Source organism: Bos indicus, chromosome 20 (assembly GCF_029378745.1).
Source record: "Bos indicus isolate NIAB-ARS_2022 breed Sahiwal x Tharparkar chromosome 20, NIAB-ARS_B.indTharparkar_mat_pri_1.0, whole genome shotgun sequence".
NCBI classification, from domain to species: domain Eukaryota; kingdom Metazoa; phylum Chordata; class Mammalia; order Artiodactyla; family Bovidae; genus Bos; species Bos indicus.
Genome location: NC_091779.1, coordinates 49,795,461 through 49,815,781, shown reverse-complemented (window position 1 = coordinate 49,815,781; position 20,321 = coordinate 49,795,461). Strand labels below are relative to the sequence as shown.

General features: G+C 37.4%; 1 pseudogene; it reads left to right on the top strand.

Moving 5' to 3' along the window:
• The first annotated feature begins 1,140 nt into the window (after nucleotides 1-1,140).
• LOC139178043 (histone-lysine N-methyltransferase SETMAR-like) overlaps nucleotides 1,141-20,321 on the top strand; it is a 90,829-nt pseudogene continuing 71,648 nt past the window's right edge.

Here is a 20,321-nt window from a genome sequence, read left to right as displayed (position 1 = left end):
TATGTGTTTTAAGAATATTTCCATATAAAACTTAAGGCCCATGTTAAGTCACAAACAAACTAAAAAAGAAAAAATAAAGTTTTATTGACAATAAGGAAGAGACACCCTCCCTCCCATTTCTTAGAGCATTCACTTTAGAAAATGCTTATGTTCTTAGTCACTTTGAGATATGCATAATATTTTTAAAGGCTAAATAAACCTCTTGCTAGCTTTATTATCCAGGGAAGTCCTTCTCAAGTACCTGGAACCATCTCTGCAATATAAATATTAAGGAATACACTATCTTCTGGTCTCTCATTCCCAGTTGCAACACTACTCATATCCTGTCATAAGGATATGAGAAGTTTGCTTCTCTTTTGGCAAAAGCCAATAAAATAACACAGATGGTCACCTCAACAAGCAAGTGATTTTAGGATGAACTGCATATGACAAATAGTATTGTCAGGTCCTCTTACTTGAGGTCTATATGGTTTGCTTTGAGGACATGTATGCATGGGTGATGTCATCTTGGCTACATAAAAATTCCTTTCATTTTGAAAATCTTTTATAGAACTGCCTGCAATGCAAGCCACACTCCAGTTTAATATATATTCAATGTTTAAACTGTTTTCTCTCTCTTCCACTTTAGTGGAGAAGTTTTCTGGGTTCGGAGGAGATCTTGTTTTTAATTAAAGTTCTCAACTGCCCAACTGACCATTTCCTGGGTACTTTTCAATAAGTTGAAACCACATGTAATTTTTAGGAAAAAGTCCTCATACCTGTATTAAGTTTGAATGAGTCCATGTTGCTTCCCAGGAGCTTGCCTGGTGGCTCAGCAGTAGAGAATCTGCCTGCAATGCAGGAGATGTGGGTTTAATCCCTGAGTCAGAAAGATCCCCTGGAGAAGAAAATGGCAACCCACTCTAGTATTCTTGCCTGGAGAATTCCATGGACAGAGGAGCCTTGTGGGCCCCAGTCCATGGGGTCAGAAGAGGTAGATGTGACTTAGCAACTAAACCACCACCACGAACATGTTGCTTCCCACAATCTGATGTCCCTGGGGCACGTCACAGAGCCAGGAGCACAAGCCTAAGCACACTGGGTGCCCAAAGACTGTCTATTTGGGAGAACTTGTTCACATGCATGTGTTTTCTTATATTCATGAGGCCCCTCCACGTGGTGGAAGTCACCTCAGTGTTAGGAAAGGAAGAAAAGCCGTTACCTGGCACAGAGGGGCTCTCTCCTCCCCACCTTGTGCCAGCTCTTGGGCGCACAAGAAGTCTAAGTTCTCAGTCAGTCTTGCAGTCCCAGATTCCTGTAAAAGCCCAAAGGTGGGAAGGGAGAGTTTGTGTAGGACACCAGAGAGTCAGATATTTCCTGGCCCTGACCGGAAGTAAGAAGAAACTTCTTGATTTCTGCCTTTGGACTCCTTTTGACGTCCCTGAATGGTGGAAGAGGAGTAGTAAATGGGAAATCATTGAGGCCTCAGGAAGGAATTGGAAAGAGCCCCTCCACATGGTGAGCATTGACAAAGGTTTATCCTAAGGATTTCCTAAGTGAGAAAGGGAGACTGAGACAGCCAGTGGTGTGGTTTGTTGCTTTCCTTATCCTGATTTATTTTGTCTTTATGCAGACATATTTATTACACTAGAAGAAGAGAATATAATCTTTATTCACAGCCATCTTTCTTAAAATGAAACTCTTAACTATTTGACACATGATTGAAGGGATTCAATGTGACTATTGCACATTAAACAATACTGTAAGGGCAGACCTTTCAGAAAGAACCATCACAGATATGAGGAGCCATCCTTGTGTGAAATAGAGTCCAAAAGTTCTGATGTTTCAAAAACAACAAGTTCTCCCCAAGGAGGATATTGAGGGAGGAAGAGCAATGGAGAGACACTCCTTGAGGGAGCTTGATATGCAGGCCCTGGTGCCATGGCTGCTAAGACAGATTAGAGCCTCATGACATGTCCACAGGTTTAGGAAGAAGGTGGCTATATTACTATAATATATAAAGACCTAATAAGAAAATATAATGAAATCCATGCCCCCAAACCTCCCAGCCCTTCTTTGAGGGTGTACACAAAAAAAGCCTTGGTTTTTACAGTGTCCACCTGTAAAGGAGTCAAGAAGCTAGAGGAGGAGGTAGGAGCATAAAGCTGCCCCAGTGACCCTGACAAAGACACACAAAACCCACCCAAGAGTTGGTTTATGTCAACAAGGACCTACTGTCCAGCACAATGCTATACAGTAGCCTGGATGGGAAGGGAGTTTAGGGGAGCATGTATACATATATATGTATGGCTGAGTACCATCACTGCTTACCTGAAACAATCACTATATTATTAACCAGCTATACTCTAATACAAAATTAAAGGTTTGTTTGTTTGTTTTTTAAGAAAAGTGGATTCACACAATACTGATGAGTTTAGGAGAGCCATGGTTGCACTGTGAGGTGTGTTGTCAGTGAGACAAGTGGCCAGGGCAAGCTGAAATGATTCAGAGAAAACCACACACCACCCTGTCTGTTCAGAGAAGACATAACAGTCTTAGCTTCTAGCAGGAGACAGAATAACTCCTACTGAAGCCAGGTGTGACTACTTATATAAGAGAATCTCTCTCTAAAACTCCACCTCCTTCCTCCTAAAACTAGATACTGCTTGACTAAATGAATAGTCAGAAAAATTCCCTTTAGGAAGAATGCACTTTCCTTTGCCTTTCAAGGTCCTGAAATGTGAGGAGTGAAAACACAGACTGTGCTATACTCTGTCCTTTAGGTACCTTGTCCACAAATCAAGTCTGTGCAGAGATTACGTCTTAAAAATGAAAACAGCCGAGATGCCATAGAACTTGGCAAGAAAATGAGTGATCTTTTTTTTAAAGAGAAAGAGAAATTTTGCAAAATGCAGTTAAAATTAGTAACTGCAGATAAATAAGGCAATGTATAATCATATAAGTTGAGACACCTCAGTAAAGCAGAAAGGTATTTATTTGTATATAAAAGTACTACCACATGAAAGCATTGCTTTGCTGTATTGTTTTATATTTTTGTCATGTTAATAGATGTTTGGTTACTCTATATTTCCTAGAGAAATTATTTATATTTTTAGATTTCCCGAGGAAGTGGCTTGTTTCAAAGTGATGTCCATATTACTGCAGTAGCATTATACAAACATGCTACATAAGTGTCCTTACACATTGGTTTCTCTCTCTCTCATACAATGAAAAAGGAATATATTTCTATCCACCTATATGACATCTTGCTTTGAAGAACCTACCTACTGCTCTGTGTGTGCTCAATCACTAAGTCATGTTCAACTCTTTGAAACTCCATGGCTGTAGCCTGCCAGGCTCCTCTGTCCATAGAATTTTCCAGGCAGGAATACCACAGTGAGTTGCAATTTCCTACTCCAGAGATCAGCTCTGGATCAAACCCAGGTCTCTGGCATCTTCTGCATTGATAGACGGATTCTTTAGCACAGCACCACCTGGGAATCCCAGCTTCCTCAACACAATCAACACAATCAAAATTCAAATCTTAACCTCCTTATCCCGTCCGTCTCCTGTCTTCCTAGAACTACTCTTCAACCAAACATCTCATGTCTATGAGCATGCACTAGTGGAAAGAGCTGCCACTGTGAGGGTTAAAAGCAGCAGTTTGGGTAATACTGAAAAGAAACAGGGAGCAAGGAGCCTTCTAGTCCCCAGGGTGACTTCTTACTGGAAAAACCTTTGGTTGAGTCTGCTGAAATAGGAGAAATATGATATGTAAAGTCCCAGATTTAGCATCACAAAATAATATAGATAGAAGGGTGATTTTTCAGTTAAGTAGTTATATAACCTGCACACTCACCAAGCTTCAGACAGTAGGAAAATTTATCCTAAACTATGTATTTGAAATTTTAGTGTTATTTAGAGACTCAGCAGATAATGTCTTATATAATATTATAGTTAAACCTATGTATTTATAAACATTTATAAAATTAAAACAAAGCTTATAAAAGCAACACCATATTTCATATTAATCAGTTTAATTGACAAATTGATTAAATTCATAGTATATCTTTCATGCTATTTTGTGGATTTTCTTCAAGCTTAATCACTCCCTAAACTCTATATGATCATGATTTATGTATTGCTTGATTATCTTGAAACCTTGGAGTTGTATCACATATATAATTAAACTCTGACCTTAGAAGTTGTTCCAACAGTATGTACCTCATCAATAACACACCAGCCTTATTGGAGAATTCTGGAATTACCATCTGAACTCCTCAAAAAATTTTAATAGTTTGCATTATGATATAGTCAGCATTTTTAAACCTATCAGTGGTATTTGCCCATAGGGAATATATATTTTAAGATGCGATATTAGATCATTTCAGGCAATAAAATTATGGTAATGTTTTAATGAGAGTACTAAATGGTTTCATTTGGCATTCCTGCTGTCACAAGGCCATTTAATCACCCTCCAATAAACAGACCTAATGTCATTTTATTCTATCTCCTATATATAGTACAAAATAAACACTTCCAGATAAAACTTTCTCCTCAAATCTAAGTTGATAAATGAAGATAAGAATTATATACTTTTATTTACGCATTAAGAAATTTCTCTTGAGCAACAAAACCAATAGAATATGCAAAGATCTTTATTGTGAGAAAGAGTTTTATGCCATTAAAGAGGTTGAGAAGGTCCAAGACCTGCAGTCCACAACGTGGAGACCCAGGAGAAGTGATGGTTTAAGTTTCAGACTCCAGACTCAATAAGAGCTGATGTTTCGGTTCTGGTCCAAAGTCCAAAAAAGATCACTATGCAGGCTATGCAGACTGGAAGAATCTACTCTTATTAGCAAGTCAGGATTTTTATTCTACTCAGCCTTCAACATATTGGATGAGGATTGGCCACATTAGGGCAGGCAATTTTCTTTACTCAGTCTGCTAATTCAAGCATTAGTTTCATCTAGAAATACCCTTACAGACACACTCATAAATAATGTTTAACCAAATATCTGAGCACCCTGTGTCCTATTCAAGTTGGCATTTGTTATGGAGCACATGATACCAGTTTAGTGGCAGAAAGCAAAGAGGAACTGAAGAGCCTCTTGATGAAGGTGAAATAGGAGAGTGAAAAACTTGGCTTAAAATTCCACATTCCAAAAATGAAGATCACAACATCCAGTCCCATCACTTCATGGTAAATAGACAGAGAAAAAGTAGAAACAATGACAGAATTTATTTTCCTGGGCTCCAAGATCATTATGGATGGTGACTGCAGCCATGAAATTAAAAGATGCTTGCTCCTTGGAAGGAACACTAACACAAACACAGATAGCATATCAAAAAGCAGAGACATCACCTTGCTGACAATGGTCCATCTTGTCAAAGTTATGGCTTTTCCAGTAGTCATGTACAAATGTGAGAGTTGGACCATAAAGAAGGCTGAGCATGGAAGAACTGATGCTTTTGAACTGTGGTGCTGGAGAAGACTCTTGAGAGTCCATTGGACTGCAAGGAGATCAAACCAGTCAATCCTAAAGGAAACCAACTTTAAATATTCATTGGAAGGATTGATGCTGAAGATCCAAAATGCTGGCCACCTGAAGCAAAGAGCTGACTCATTGGTAAAGACCCTGATGCTAGGAAAGATTAAGGGCAGAAGGAGAAGAGGGCAACAGAGGATGAGCTGTTTGGATGGCATCACTGACTCAATGAACATTAGTTTGAGCAAACTCTGGAAGACAGTGAAGAACAGGAAATCCTGGCATGCTGCAGTCCATGGGGTCACAAAGAGTCAGACACAATTTAGCAACTGAACAACAATAAAACCTAGAATGTTAAAGTCCTAACTCCCAAGGTGATGGTATTAGGAGCTGGGACTTTTGGGGGTTAAATAGGGCCAGGGTAGGTACCTCAGGATGGGGTTAGTATCTTTAAAATAAGAGAAACCAGAGTTCACTCTTCCTGTCTACCTTGCAAGGAGACGGCAAGCAGGAATCCATCTGCAAGTCAGGAAGAGCTCTCTCACTAAGAACTGAACTAGCTGACACTTTGATAATGAACTTCCAAGTCTCTAGACTGTGAGCAATAAATTTATGTTGTTTAAGCTACCTATCTATGGTACTTTGTTATGGCTATGATGTGCTTAGTCACTCAGCAGTGTCCAACTCATTGGGGGCTATGGACTGTAGCCTGCCAGGCTCCTCAGTCCATGAGGATTCTCCAAGCAAGAATACTGGAGTGGGTTGCCATGACCTCTTCCAGGGGATCTTCCCAACCTGGGGATTGAACCATGTCTCCTGCATTTCAGGCATATTTGTTAATTGTCTGAGCCACTAGGGAAATGTGAGCAAACTCATCTGTAAATTAACCATCAAAATATGTAATTATATATAAATAAGAGGAACATAAATGTTAAAAACATCAATATCAGTGGGCTCAGTAGAAAGGCTACTATGGAGGTCATCTAAAGGCTGAAAATATTGAAATATCTAAAGGTTCTAAGTCTCAAAAAGAAGATTAAAATTTATAGATTCTTTTGTTTATAAACACAACATGATCAAGACTCAAGCCCTATGGAGTCTTTGATTCAGACACATTCTGGACTCACTCACAACTGACATAGTAAAAGCAGATTTGTGGTACCATCATTAAAACAGGGCCTATACATAAAAAGAGAGCTATACAATTTTCCCCAGCTTGGTTCCCAGGATGTCTGTCTGCAGACAGATTTATGCCTCAACTGCATTTTTGCATGGCATGAGATTGGAGAATTTCTTTCTGTGAAAGCTCATTTACCAAGGGAAAATAACACCAGAAAACAATATAGGGGCTCCTCTAATAAAAGGGTAAATTCCATTAGTCTCTCCAAGTGTGCAACAAGCATTCTAGCATCTCCTTTTTCATTGTTGTTTGGTCAGTAAATCATGTCTGACTCTTTGGGACCCCATGAACTGTGGCACACTAGATTTTCCTGCCTTTCACTATCTCCTAAGTTTACTCAAATTTATGTCCATTGATTGGGAGATGCCATCCAGCTATCTCACCCTCTTCTCCTTTCACCTTCAATCTTTCCCAGCACCAGGGTCTTTTCCAGCGATTCACTCTCTGCCTCAGGTGGCCAAAGTATTGGAGTAATTATGACAGTACTGTTGTGCAATGTTAAACATTTATTCATAAACTTTTTTTTTTCCTTCTCCTTTAGAAAAGGCAGAGGAACCAGAGATCAAATTGCCAACATCCGCTGGATCATAGAAAAAGCAAGAGAGTTCCAGAAAAGCATCTATTTCTGCTTTATTGACTATGCCAAAGCCTTTGACTGTGTGGATCACAATAAACCGTGGAAAATTATTCAAGAGATAGGAATACCAGACCACCTGATCTGCCTCTTGAGAAATTTGTATGCAGGTCAGGAAGCAACAGTTAGACCTGGACATGGAACAACAGACTGGTTCCAAATAGGAAAAGGAGTATGTCAAGGCTGTATATTGTACCCTGTTTATTTAACTTATATGCAGAGTACATCATGAGAAACGCTGGACTGGAAGAAACACAAACTGGAATCAAGATTGCCGGGAGAAATATCAATAACCACAGATATGCAGATGACACCACCCTTATGGCAGAAAGTGAAGAGGAACTAAAAAGCCTCTTGATGAAAGTGAAAGTGGAGAGTGAAAAAGTTGGCTTAAAGCTCAACATTCAGAAAATGAAGATCATGGCATCAGGTCCCACCACTTCATGGGAAATAGATGGTGAAACAGTGGAAACAGTGTCAGACTTTATTTTTCTGGGCTCCAAAATCACTACAGATGGTGATCACAGCCATGAAATTAAAAGATGCTTACTCCTTGCAAGGAAAGTTATGACCAGCCTAGATAGCATATTCAAAAGCATAGACATTACTTTGCCAACAAAGGTCCGTCTAGTCAAGGCTATGGTTTTTCCTGTGGTCATGTGTGGATGTGAGAGTTGGACTATGAAGAAGGCTGAACAGCAAAGAATTGATGCTTTTGAACTGTGGTGTTGTTGAAGACTCTTGAGAGTCCCTTGGACTGCAAGGAGATCCAACCTGTTCATTCTGAAGGAGAACAGCCCTGGGATTTCTTTGGAAGGAATGATGCTAAAGCTGAAACTCCAATACTTTGGCCACCTCATGCGAAGAGTTGACTCATTGGAAAAGACTCTGATGCTAGGAGGGATTGGGGGCAGGAGGAGAAGGGGACGACAGAGGATGAGATGGCTGGATGGCATCACTGACTCGATGGACGTTGAGTCTGAGTGAACTCCGGGAGTTGGTGATGGACAGGGAGGCCTGGTGTGCTGCGATTCATGGGGTCGCAAAGAGTCGGACATGACTGAGCAACTGATCTGATCTGATCAGCACGTGAGAAGGTTATATTTTCCTGCTTTATTGAATTTAGGCACAACCTGTGGACTGCTGTGGTCAATAGACTGTGAGTAGAAGTGGATTTTTTTCTTTTCTGGATGGAAACATTAACGGCTTCTGTTGGACATCATCCATAGGGCCACTCGGTTTGCCTGGGCCTTAGAGTGCGTACGAAGAGGACACCGAGCAGATCCCCAAAGCAAACTGTGATAAATAGATAGAAAGAGACAGAAATTAGATTTTACTTCCTCATTAAATTGTAGAGACTTTTTTTTTCTCATTTCAGTGTAATGGAATTATCTTCAGTGATATAACCATGACAATTCCCAAGATATTTGAGGAAAGTCTCCAATGAAAGACATATATCAAAGCAAATAAAAGGGAAATTAATAATTTAGAGAAAAAAGCACTTACGCTTTGAGAAACACTTTTTACAAATATAGCAATGTTTTAGGAGTCATAGAGAAAATACCACATCTATGACAAAAAATGATAGGTAATAAAGAATTGTCAGATAACAAAACGTATATCTTTCAAAGTTGAAAGTATCAAAGAAAATGCAAAATATAAGATTGTATTATATAATATGAGTATAAGAATTATATACTCATATAAAATATATAAAGATATTTACTAAGATATATAATAAGGTAAATAAGTTGTAAATTGAGGAAGTTCACAATGGATTAGAAAAACATTTTTAAACATGAGTAAATTTACAAATATAACAATCTCCAATATCTTCATAAATATGTTTCAGAATATAGATTAAAGAAAAGGGAGAAAAAAACAAGGCAAATTAAATAAGAAATCTTTCCTAAATAAAAGAATGTAAATTATACCATACTGAAGTAAAATGACAATTTAAAAGTAAAGTTAGCTAAACAAACAAACAAAAAAAAATGAATTATATCAAGGCAAACCATTGTGAAATTTGAAATTTCCAAATAAGGAAAACTGATTACTAGGAAAGGATTAGGAATGGAAGGGCTTCAGATTTATTCAGAAGACAATAGTAATGAATGTCAAGAAGTAAAAACCTCTACAATCTTGAGAGGATATTCTATACCAAACAGAAGAATACATGCGATGAAACCATTAGTCATTTTAAAGTTGTAAAATTGTTTTATCCAGTGGGTTTCTCAAAGTAGATATTTTACTAATGCCAATGTGAGTTTTCTCAGGAAGACACTAGAGAAAGTATTTGATCCAGTTGATGGACTAAACTAAGAAAGGGGAGGCTAAGGAGTATTGTCATTGGAAACAGGTGATCCAACTTAAGAAATGGGCAAGAGTATATTAACATCAATGTATAATATATAAATATGTAATAAAGTCAAGAAATAGTGGTTAATTAGAAGTATGGAAGCAAATAACATAAAAGAAATTTTAAGAGTGATTGTCAGGGAGGAGGACGAATTTAAAATGAGGTAAGATGAAAAAGAAGTTGATGCTTAAAAAAAATTGATGCTTATAATTAATTGTAAGCCAAAAAGTAAATTTTGATTTTTCATAATCTATTTTATTATTCCTCTTGAGAAGAGATTTCAAGAAAATATAAATAAATAAAAATAAATGTACTAGGGAAATTAACAAGATATTTTACTTTTTACAATTTTTGGATGTCATTATGCAATTATTCTAGCAGTGGATTAAATCTGAAAAATCAGTTGGATAAAAACAGATGTAAAATTATTGCCTAAAAGTGATAAAACAATCTATACAGAAAACCCATATTAGATTTACTGATTCACAGACAAAAGATTTGGAGTTGTAAGTTCCAACTATTAATGATACTTACAGGTGTTCGAGTACTGAAGTTTTATACTTTTATTAATATTTTATATAGTTTCTATCATCATGTATATTTCTAATGAGGTAGTTTTACATCTCCAAAAATTATTTAAAATGTTTTAAGAATCAAAAAGAAAACCATAAACTTAAAAGTAAACCTTCAAATTACAGAGAATTTGTGCTGTCCTAGAAACCTGAAAACTCAGGAAAAAGCAGGGCCTTGAAAGGATCAATGGACATTCCAATAACGACAGTGGACCTCTGCCTGCAGTCTCAGATACAGCCTTCACCTCTCCTCTCAGTCTCCGATGTTCTGCAAAACTCCAAAGCTTAGAGACAATACTGAGGAAAATAAATCTAACCAAGAATGAAATAGAATTAAGTTTCTATTGTATTCAAAGTAAGTTAAATTGCTATAGAAAATAAAGTATAATAAAATATATTTCTTAACCAAACTCTTTTCTACTATAGAATTACGCTTGGTAAACTTGGTTCAATTTGATCATTAACTTTTAATTCAAGTTGTTAACAATGGATACACTCAGGTTTTGTATAAATGAAACCATGCCTGGTTGCAGTGGGATATTCTGGATATAACACATTCAATGTCTATGCCATGTTAAAATTTGCCTGCATGTAGGTACTTATCAAAGTAAATAGTGTTTATCATTTGCATATTAGCAATTAAATTATAAAATGTACATTAGTATTATAAATGATGTATTGTCTCAAAGGATTACTACTGATTAACCTGGCTTCAAAATGATATATGCTAAAATGATAATTTTCCAGTAAATTATTCAATGTGTAAATGCACATATTTTAATGGAAAGAATGCAGAGTTACACAATGACTAATAGAAAAAAAAATAGTAATAGAAATCAGAACCCAACAAAGAAATACATGTATTTCTAGACCAATAATATTTTTTGCTACAGAGATTCAAAAGTCAGAGTAAACATTTACTTGTAATGGACTTCCCAGGTGGCACCAGTGGTAAAGAACTTGTTAGCCAGTGCAGGAGACATAAGAGATACAAGTTCGATCTCTGGATCTCTGGATCCCCTGCAGGAGGGCAACCCACTTCAGTATTCTTGCCTGGAGAATCTCAAGGACATGGGAGCCTGGCAGACTAAATCCATAGGGTTGTAAAGAGTTGAACACAACTGAAGTGACTTAACACATTATTGAAAAATGGTAATCTGAAATACAGAGGCAATATAAATTTGCTTCTGTTATGCCTTAAAATATTTTGGTACACAAACATCTTGCAATTGTGTTCTTATGTTTGGCAGGCAAAATTTCAAGAGGTATGGATCTGTTTGGTCAGCACTGGCATTGCAGATAGTTAATGCAAAAGATATACTCATCTTTGATATCTATTTTTTCTTTAATCGATCTCTATAAATATATAACAAAATATATTATGACAAGTTCCACCAAAAATGTGTTCCTGAAACAGACATTACTCTTCAGTAAATGTATGTGTTTGCTCACAGTTCTCTCCTATTACTCCACTTTGGTATTGTGCTTCTCTTCTCCTTAAAGCTTCTTCAAATGTTTCCAGAAAACTGTCTTTACAGCTTTTTAGTAACATACAATCAATTAATATTTGAATTTGAAATGATGGTGAACTTTTATTCTGCTTGGGCAGTGCCCATTGACTTTTAAATGTTCCCACTCTTTATTTCATTACATTATGATAACAGGCTTATTCAATGGTTAATTAGCCAAACTAAGAGTGCCTTAAAAAACCTGTGTTTTTACTTACTCATATCTATGTTGTATTTGTGTGTTTTTATGTTTATTACTATGCATATTCTGCATGTGTTATGTAATATAAACTACAAAGTGATATATAAATTTAAGGCATTTATATTCACTTGAAATTAAATATTATTATCACTCACACCTGATTTTGTGTTTCTAAAGCTGAGCTTTTAAAAAAAAAAATAAATTATTTAATTGGAGGCTAATTACTTTACAATACTGTAGTGGTTTTTGCCATACATTGACATGAATCAGCCATGGGTGTACATATGTTCCCCATCCTGAACCCCCTCCCACATCCCTCCCCATCCCATCCCTCAGGGTCATCCCAATGCACCAGCCCTGAGCACTCTGTTTCATGCATCGAACCTGGACTGGTGATCTGTTTCACATATGGTAATACACAGGTTTCAATACTATTCTCTCAAATCATCCCACCCTTGCCTTCTCCCACAGAGTCCAAAAGTCTGTTCTTTACATATGTGTCTTTTTTGCTGTTTTGCATACAGGGTCATCGTTATATATAATGATACATCTTTGTATGTATGTATGTATAATGATATAATGATACATCTTTGTAATGAGTTATGGGAGTGCTATGTTTCAGAAATGGTCAAAAAGTTGCATTCTGCCAAAAGGTCAAGGAAGATGATGGCTTGCATTGTTTGTAACTGCTTAATTATAATTATTTGTAACTGCCATTGGATTTAATAATATGGAGACTATTGATAGTTTCCGCTAAAATTTTTAAAAGAAAGATATATATATATATAAGAAAAAAGTTAATAATTAAGCATGATAATGGCATACTTAATATGTAATATTGCAGGTAGAATTCTGAGATAAGCCCTTAGATTTCTGTGTACTGTTAAACATATTCTGAATAATCCCTACTCTTTGAATGTAAGAGAAGCCTGTAAACAAGATGCAATAGTTACTTTCAGTTCAGTTCAGTTCAGTTGCTCAGTAATGTTCGACTGCAACTCCATGGACTACAGCACGCCAGGCTTCCCTGTCCATCACCAACTCCCAGAGCCTGCTCAAACTCATGTCCTTTGAGTCAGTGGTGTCTGGGGACCATCTCATGCTCTGTCCTCCTCTTCCCCTCCTGCCCTCCATCTTTCCCAGCATCAGGATCTTTTCCATTGAGTTAGTTCCTTCTATCAGGTGGCCAAAGTATTGGAATTCCTCAGCATCAGTCTTTCTAATGAATATTCAGGACTGATTTTCTTTAGGATTGACTGGTTGGATCTCCTTGCAGTCCAAGAGACTTTTAACAGTCTTCTCCAACACCACAGTTCAAAAGCATCAATTCTTCAGTGCTCAGCTTTCTTTATAGTCCAACTCTCATATCCATACATGACTACTGGAAAAACAGTAACTTTGACTAAATGGACCTTTGCTGGCAAAGTAATGTCTCTGCTTTTTAATATGCTGTCCAGTTTGGTCATAACTTTTCTTCCAAGGAGCAAGTGTCTTTTAATTTTATGACTGCAATCACCATTTGCAGTGATTTTGGAGCCCAAGAAAATAAAGTATCTCACTGTTTCCCCATCTATTTGCCACGAAGCGATGGAACCAGATTCCATTATCTTCATTTTCTGAATGTTGAGTTTTAAACTAACTTTTTCACTCACCTCTTTCATAGAGCAGAAGTAGATGTTTTTCTGGAACTCTCATGCCTTTTCGATGATCCAATGGATGTTGGCAATTTGATCTCTGCTTCCTCTGCCTTTTCTAAATCCATCTTGAATATTTGGAAGTTCACGGTTCACATAATGTTGAAGCCTGGCTTGCAGAATGTTGAGCATTTCTTTGCTAGTGTGTGAGATGAGTGCAATTGTGCAGTAGTTTGAACAGTCTTTGGCATTGTCTTTCTTTGGTATTAGAAAGAAAACTGACCTTTTCCAGTCCTGTGGCCACTGCTGAGTTTTCCAAATTTGCTGGTGTATTGAGTGCAGTACTTTCACAGCATCATCTTTTAGGATTTTAAATAACTCAACTGGAATTCCATCACCTCCACTACCTTTGGTTATAGTGATGCTTTCTAAGGCCCACTTCACTTTACATTCCAGGATGTCTGGCTCTAGGTGAGTGATCACACCATCATGGTTTTCTGTGTCATGAAGATCTTTTTTGTATAATTATTCTTGTATTCTTGCCACCTCTTCTGAATATTTTCTGCTTCCGTTAGGTCCACACCATGTCTTTCCTTTATTGTGCCCATCTTTGCATGAAATATTCCCTTGGTATCTCTAATTTTCTTGAAGAAAATTTTCTAATTTTCATGGACCACAGCCTTGTCTAACTCAATGAAACTATGAGCCATGCCATGTAGGGCCATCCAAGATGGACGGGTCATGGTGGAGATTTCTGATAAAATGTTGTCCACTGGAAGAGGGGATGGCAAACCTCTTCAATATTCTTGTCTTGAGAACCCCATGAACAATATAGTCACTTTCAGAGTTAGGTTATGTTATACAGCAAAGATGATTACATTATGTTACATAAGAATTAGTAGCAGACTAGAGAGAATTATAAGACTGCCCGTCTTGGTGAGATAAGCAGTGTGTCAGATTGTAAGTGGTTCTCTGGAGGAGGGTATATGGCAGAAAACTCACTGCAGTCTTAACAGCTGAGAACAGCTAGAAGAAAATGGGCACTTTAACCATAATCATAGAATCAAAATCATAAATTCTGCCAACAATCATAAGGGCTTGGAAGAGGACCCCAAACCCCAGGTGAAATCTCAACCCTGGAAAACTATACTTGGGAATTCTAAACCCCTCTGTTTTTATAAGGTACAAAATCTGCAATAATTCATCATGCAGAAGTGGAAAATTATCAACTATCAACAAACAATGCATTACTCATTAGGTGCTGTTTCTTGAGAAGAGAGGAGTATCGATCCATTGCTCAAGTGGAAACATTTACTTTGAAAAAGAAATACAATTCAATAATTAAACAAGTAAAGGAACATAATGTGTGTACCATGACTTTGTTTGCTTGGAATCTATAATGGACAAAGGCAGTATAAAGTTAGAGAAAGTTTCCTTAGGTAGCTTCAAGTCTTATTTGTAGCAACCTGGAAAGACTAAACTGACGTAAGACTATCTCACGGAAACATAAATGCAGTAGCAAAAGTCATAGAAAACATCTTATACAGTTGAAAAGCAGAAATGTTGGAGCTGATGGTTTTTTCCATAGCCTGAGCAGAGAAATAGCCCTGTGTACCAGCATAGTAGACACCGTGCCATGCCAACCAGATTCAACTTCAGCATGAAAGCATTATCTTTCCAGCTGCTGAAAATGAGTCTAGATGGCATCTTTAGACTCTCAGTCCTCTTTATGAAATGCCCTTTGTTAAAGACAATTATTGCCATGCCCTTCTTTAAGGGATCTTTCAAGCACAGGGATTGAAGTTATGTTTCTTTAGTCTCCTGCATAGGCAGTTGTTGTTGTTGTTGCTGCTTTTTTTAACCACTAGTGCCACCTTAGAAGTCTTATTTTACATAATGGCCCACTTATTTTTGCATCGAGTGATTGGCCACTGTGAAGTACAAGATTGAGCCTCTTGTCCCACACAGCCAATCCCTGAAGGGCCATCCAGTTTTCAATGTCTCTGTATCCTTGCGTGCATGCATGCTAAGTCATGTCTGACTTTGGTATCCTATGGACTGCAGTCCGCCAGGCTTTTTTTGTCCAAGAGCTTCTCCAGGCAGCAGTACTGAAGTGGGTTGCCATGGAGGAGGTTGCCATGCCAGTTGCCCCTGGAGGAGGTTGCCATCCTCCTCCAGGGGATCGTCCCCACCTAGGGGTGGAACCGACATCTCTCTGTGTCTCCTATACTGGCAAGCCAAATCTTTGCCACTAGCGCCACCTGGGAAGCCCCAGTGTCCCTGCAGGGTGAGTCAAAATTTTATTTATATTACTTTACAGTCCAATTTCTCCCTCTGCTCAATTATGCTTTGTTTTTCTTCCCCATAGATGTTGATCTCCAGAGTACTGGATAATAAATACACTGCATGTTTATTTTCATCTCAGAATTCATTTCTTTCACTGAGAGTCAGTGATGGGTCCAGAAGTAAGGTGAGAAAACAGACATGAAGACAGGATTCAGGAGTTGGATCACTACTTGAAGTCTGGTAAAAGACTCTATCACTAGCAAATCAAACAGGGACAGTGCTTATCCCTGGTGTGTGTTAGCAATGTTTTTGTTAACATTTTAATCAGCGGTGCATGTAGTGGTATGCCACTGTAAAGACATGTACTACCAGTTGGTCCATATCATTCATTTGAGAAACTTTGGGGAGAATTATAAAGAAAGTGGAAATGTATATCTGTTGAGAAAACAAAAGAAGGCTGAAGATATCTAATCATTAATTGAAAGCTTTATGTAGTAACCAATGATACAGTTGGCAATTTATTAAATAACATCCATCTCCATCAGTTAGAGAACAGACAAAGTTTAGGAGCAGACACACAACTCAATCACAGAAGGCACTGAGTTCCAAGTTTTCTCAACCTAAGTATAAAGTAAAAGCATTTGGTCACTCAGTCATGTCAAACTCTGCAACCCCATGGACTGTGAGAAGCCCAATCTAAGTACTCACACATGTTATGCTTAGGTCCAGTCCTTGAAATAGGAAAGAATGAGCCCAGTCTGTGTTGAGAAACAGATATTGGATGAAACAACTTAATACTGAATCCTCAGAATATCTTGGGTCCTCTGAGTCTAGAAAAATGGCTCCCCCTTCTTTTATAGTCATTGGAGTCTCCTTGCTTAAAAAAACACAGATGTCTCTGTCCTGAGAGTCAAAATAATTTCCTTGAAATATGCCTCCATTTGCCCTCTTAGCCATATGCTTTGTGACTGGTTAAGCCAAAACATAACTTGTCTGGTGGAGTGTTGAGTATATTACGGTTTCAAGAGACCCTTAAGGAAACTTAGATACACAAAAATAAACAATTTACAAAGTATAACACCCAAGTGAGGACCTTAGGACACAGGGAAAATGTGCTGCTGAAATGTCCTTAAAACTTGGGAAAGGCAATAGACTACAGGAAATGTAATAGAAGTATGAGGTACTCCACTGCAGAAACTTAAAGTGTTGATCAAAATGTTCAGAGAATAGGACATAGCAGAATGATTATATTAATACTAGGGAAGACTAGAGTGAGTGTGATGATTGTGTCCTGAATGGGGAACCAGGAGATATTATAGTGCCCAAGAATATAAGAAATACACCAGTGAGAGTGTCTCCAGTGTCACCGAGAAGTTCAGTGATCAAATGCACTAGTTTCCTTGCTTGTGTGGTGTATATACGAGTATATGCAAATGTATGTATGAGTTTCACTTTGCTCTGTACCTGAAAGTAATAAAACATTGCAACCCAACTATATGCCAATAAAAAATTGAAAAAAAAAAGTGTCACAGTATAAAATCACAAATAAATAGTACCCTTAATTGCTAATCATTCCATACAGAATGTTATCCAAACTCAGATATATGGTATGTGACCATTTACCTGTTGTATGCAATTTTTTTCAACCCTATGAAAAAGAGGAACAGAAACAGTTCAAATTCATACAGGTTATAAAGTGTATATACAGTCTTGCACTGGGGCTATACAAGACTCTCCTCTCCTCTCTGTTTAGAGGTAACTGTTCTGTTTGTATATCACCCAGGAATTCAAAATGATCCACTATATTGATGACATCATGCAAGTAAAGTAGAATGAGGAAAAAATGCAAGTGCATTGGAGGCCTTTGTAGGACAAATGTGCTGTAACAGCCTTTTTTAAGTTTCAGTACTGTCACCTGAATAGAAATCCACTGCTCTGGACTATGCAGACCAACATGAAGAGTGAATCATTGTTTCTCACACTTTCATCATATAAAAGAAAGCATAATGCTTTGTGAAACACATTAGGTTTTAAGGACAGTCTATTCGACAGTCGGGAATATTGTGCTAACTCATATGTGGGGTGTAATGAAAGCAGCTAGGTTTGCTACGTGCTGTGCTGTGCTTCAGAGAAGGCAATGGCATCCCACTCCAGTACTCTTGCCTGGAAAATCCCATGGACGGAGGAGCCTCGTAGGCTGCAGTCCATGGGGTCGCTAAGAGTCGGACACGACTGAGCGACTTCACTTTCAGTTTTCACTTTCCTGCATTGGAGAAGGAAATGGCAACCCACTCCAGTGTTCTTGCCTGGAGAATCCCAGGGACGGGGGAGCCTGGCGGGCTGTCATCTATGGGGTCGCACAGAGTCGAACATGACTGAAGCGACTTAGCAGCAGCAGCAGCAGCAGTGCTGTGCTTAGTTGCTCAGTTGTGTCTGACTCTTTTCAACACCATGGAGCCCTCCAGGCTCCTCTATCCATGGAGATTCTCCAGTCAAGAACCCTGGAATGGGCTGCCATGCCCCTCTCCAGGTTTGCTATATAGGTAGATACAAATATAGAGATACAAATATAGGACATGGACATAGACATAGATAGACATAGATATATAGAATACATGTAGATATATATATATATATATATATATACACACACACACACATATATATATCTCAGAAATGATAGTATGGAAATGCTATAATAGTTGGTATCAAGCCTAAGTGCCTGCCATTTATTCATCTGCAAAGATGAATTGTCTACCTACCTTTTGTCTACTCTCCTGCCTTATCCTCTCCTGCTCCTTTCTCTCCTCTCCTCTCTTCTTTCTCTTTCTCAAAGAGGGTGGGAGGGAGAGGTTGTACAAAGGGAGCTACGTGACTCCCATTGGAAGAGTTAATTTAAAACAGATGTAGCTTAGACTTGGGGTAGCAAAAGTAGAAAAATAAAGCAGCAAGAAATAGCTTTTTATGTTGTTATCATTGTTATTGTTCTGTTTGCTTTAATATTTCCAAATAATTTTTAATAGTCTACCCCCAGTTGTTTTCAAAGAGTGAATGGTACTAGCATCATGTGGGAATTTGCAAATTCATAGGCACGACCCCAGACATACTATATTTGAAACTCTGAGAATGGGGTCTAACAGTCTTTCAAATGAGACCTTCCGGTGATTCTGAGGCAATACCAAAATTTGAGACCACTTACATAGATAATACAACTTTTCTTACTGCTTATTATTATTTTATGACTCACCTATTTTTATCTAAATATAAATAACATTGGTATGAATGATTAAATTCTCAATTTAGATTATTATTCTAAGGGTCTGCTACTAATTTATGTTCAACAATAAATTTTATTTTTCTGGACAAATATAGTATAGAGATCATTACATTTTTTTTTATTTTTAAACTTTACAAAATTGTATTAGTTTTGCCAAATATCAAAATGAATTGAGAATGTTAATATAATGGGGAATGAGTTTCCTCAAAGATCTGTGCAATAATTGTTTTTCTATCATTTTATAATTGGCTGATTCTAGCAACTTAAGTTGTTTTTTTTTTTTAATGGTTCATAAAAATAAATGTAATTATATTCAGGTAAAGAAACACTTTCTATTACTATCAATACTACCTTGACTTAAAAAGAAGAGTAATATCAATTAAAAGAAAAGCAATTTAGATTTTTAGTTTAGCAGTTTAAATACATTTAATGTAAAATAAAACAGAAGTACCTCATAGAGAAATCAAGGTTATAAACAATGAAAGTATGTTTCAGTTCTACAACTAGGATCCTCAGCTATACTGTGTATAAACACCAAACAAAGGCAGGAAAAAAATTTACCTTTATTATCCACTGGGAGAAAAATTCATGCTGTGTCACGTCAAGACAAGCCACTACTACTCTGCAGTAATTGGCAGCCAACGGTGCGATCCCACTGTTAGTCTTTGTTATTTTCGAGTTGCTGAACCTTTTCTGAGCCTTCAAATTACTTAAATTAAAAAAATCTTAATATAATAGTTTTATTGAATCATTATACAGTTTAGGTCCTTTATATGTCTATAGATGTCATAGAATAAATCATACTTATTTTCATTTTCTTTTTCAAAATATACAAGAGAACTAATAATTTCATTAATACTCAGATTCTTCCAAATCTAACCCAGCTTACAAACATTTTCTGAAACCTTAGGAGGATTATGTTTAACCCACGTTTTTACTTTCACCAATTATTGCTTCCTATTTTAAAATATCTTTACAGGTTCATTGGCCTTTTAGCCCAGTTAGAAGTTGACCTACTTTTATGTGGAGCCTGCATCTCTGATTGTATTTTTGTATTCCTTATGCTCTTGGTTATCAATAAAGACCATTGTTTGCAAAAGTAAGTGACAGTCACTTAGTCATGTCCCACGCTTGCGACCCCATGGACTATACAGTCCATGGAATTCTCTAGGCGAGAATATTGAAGTGGGTAGCCTTTCCC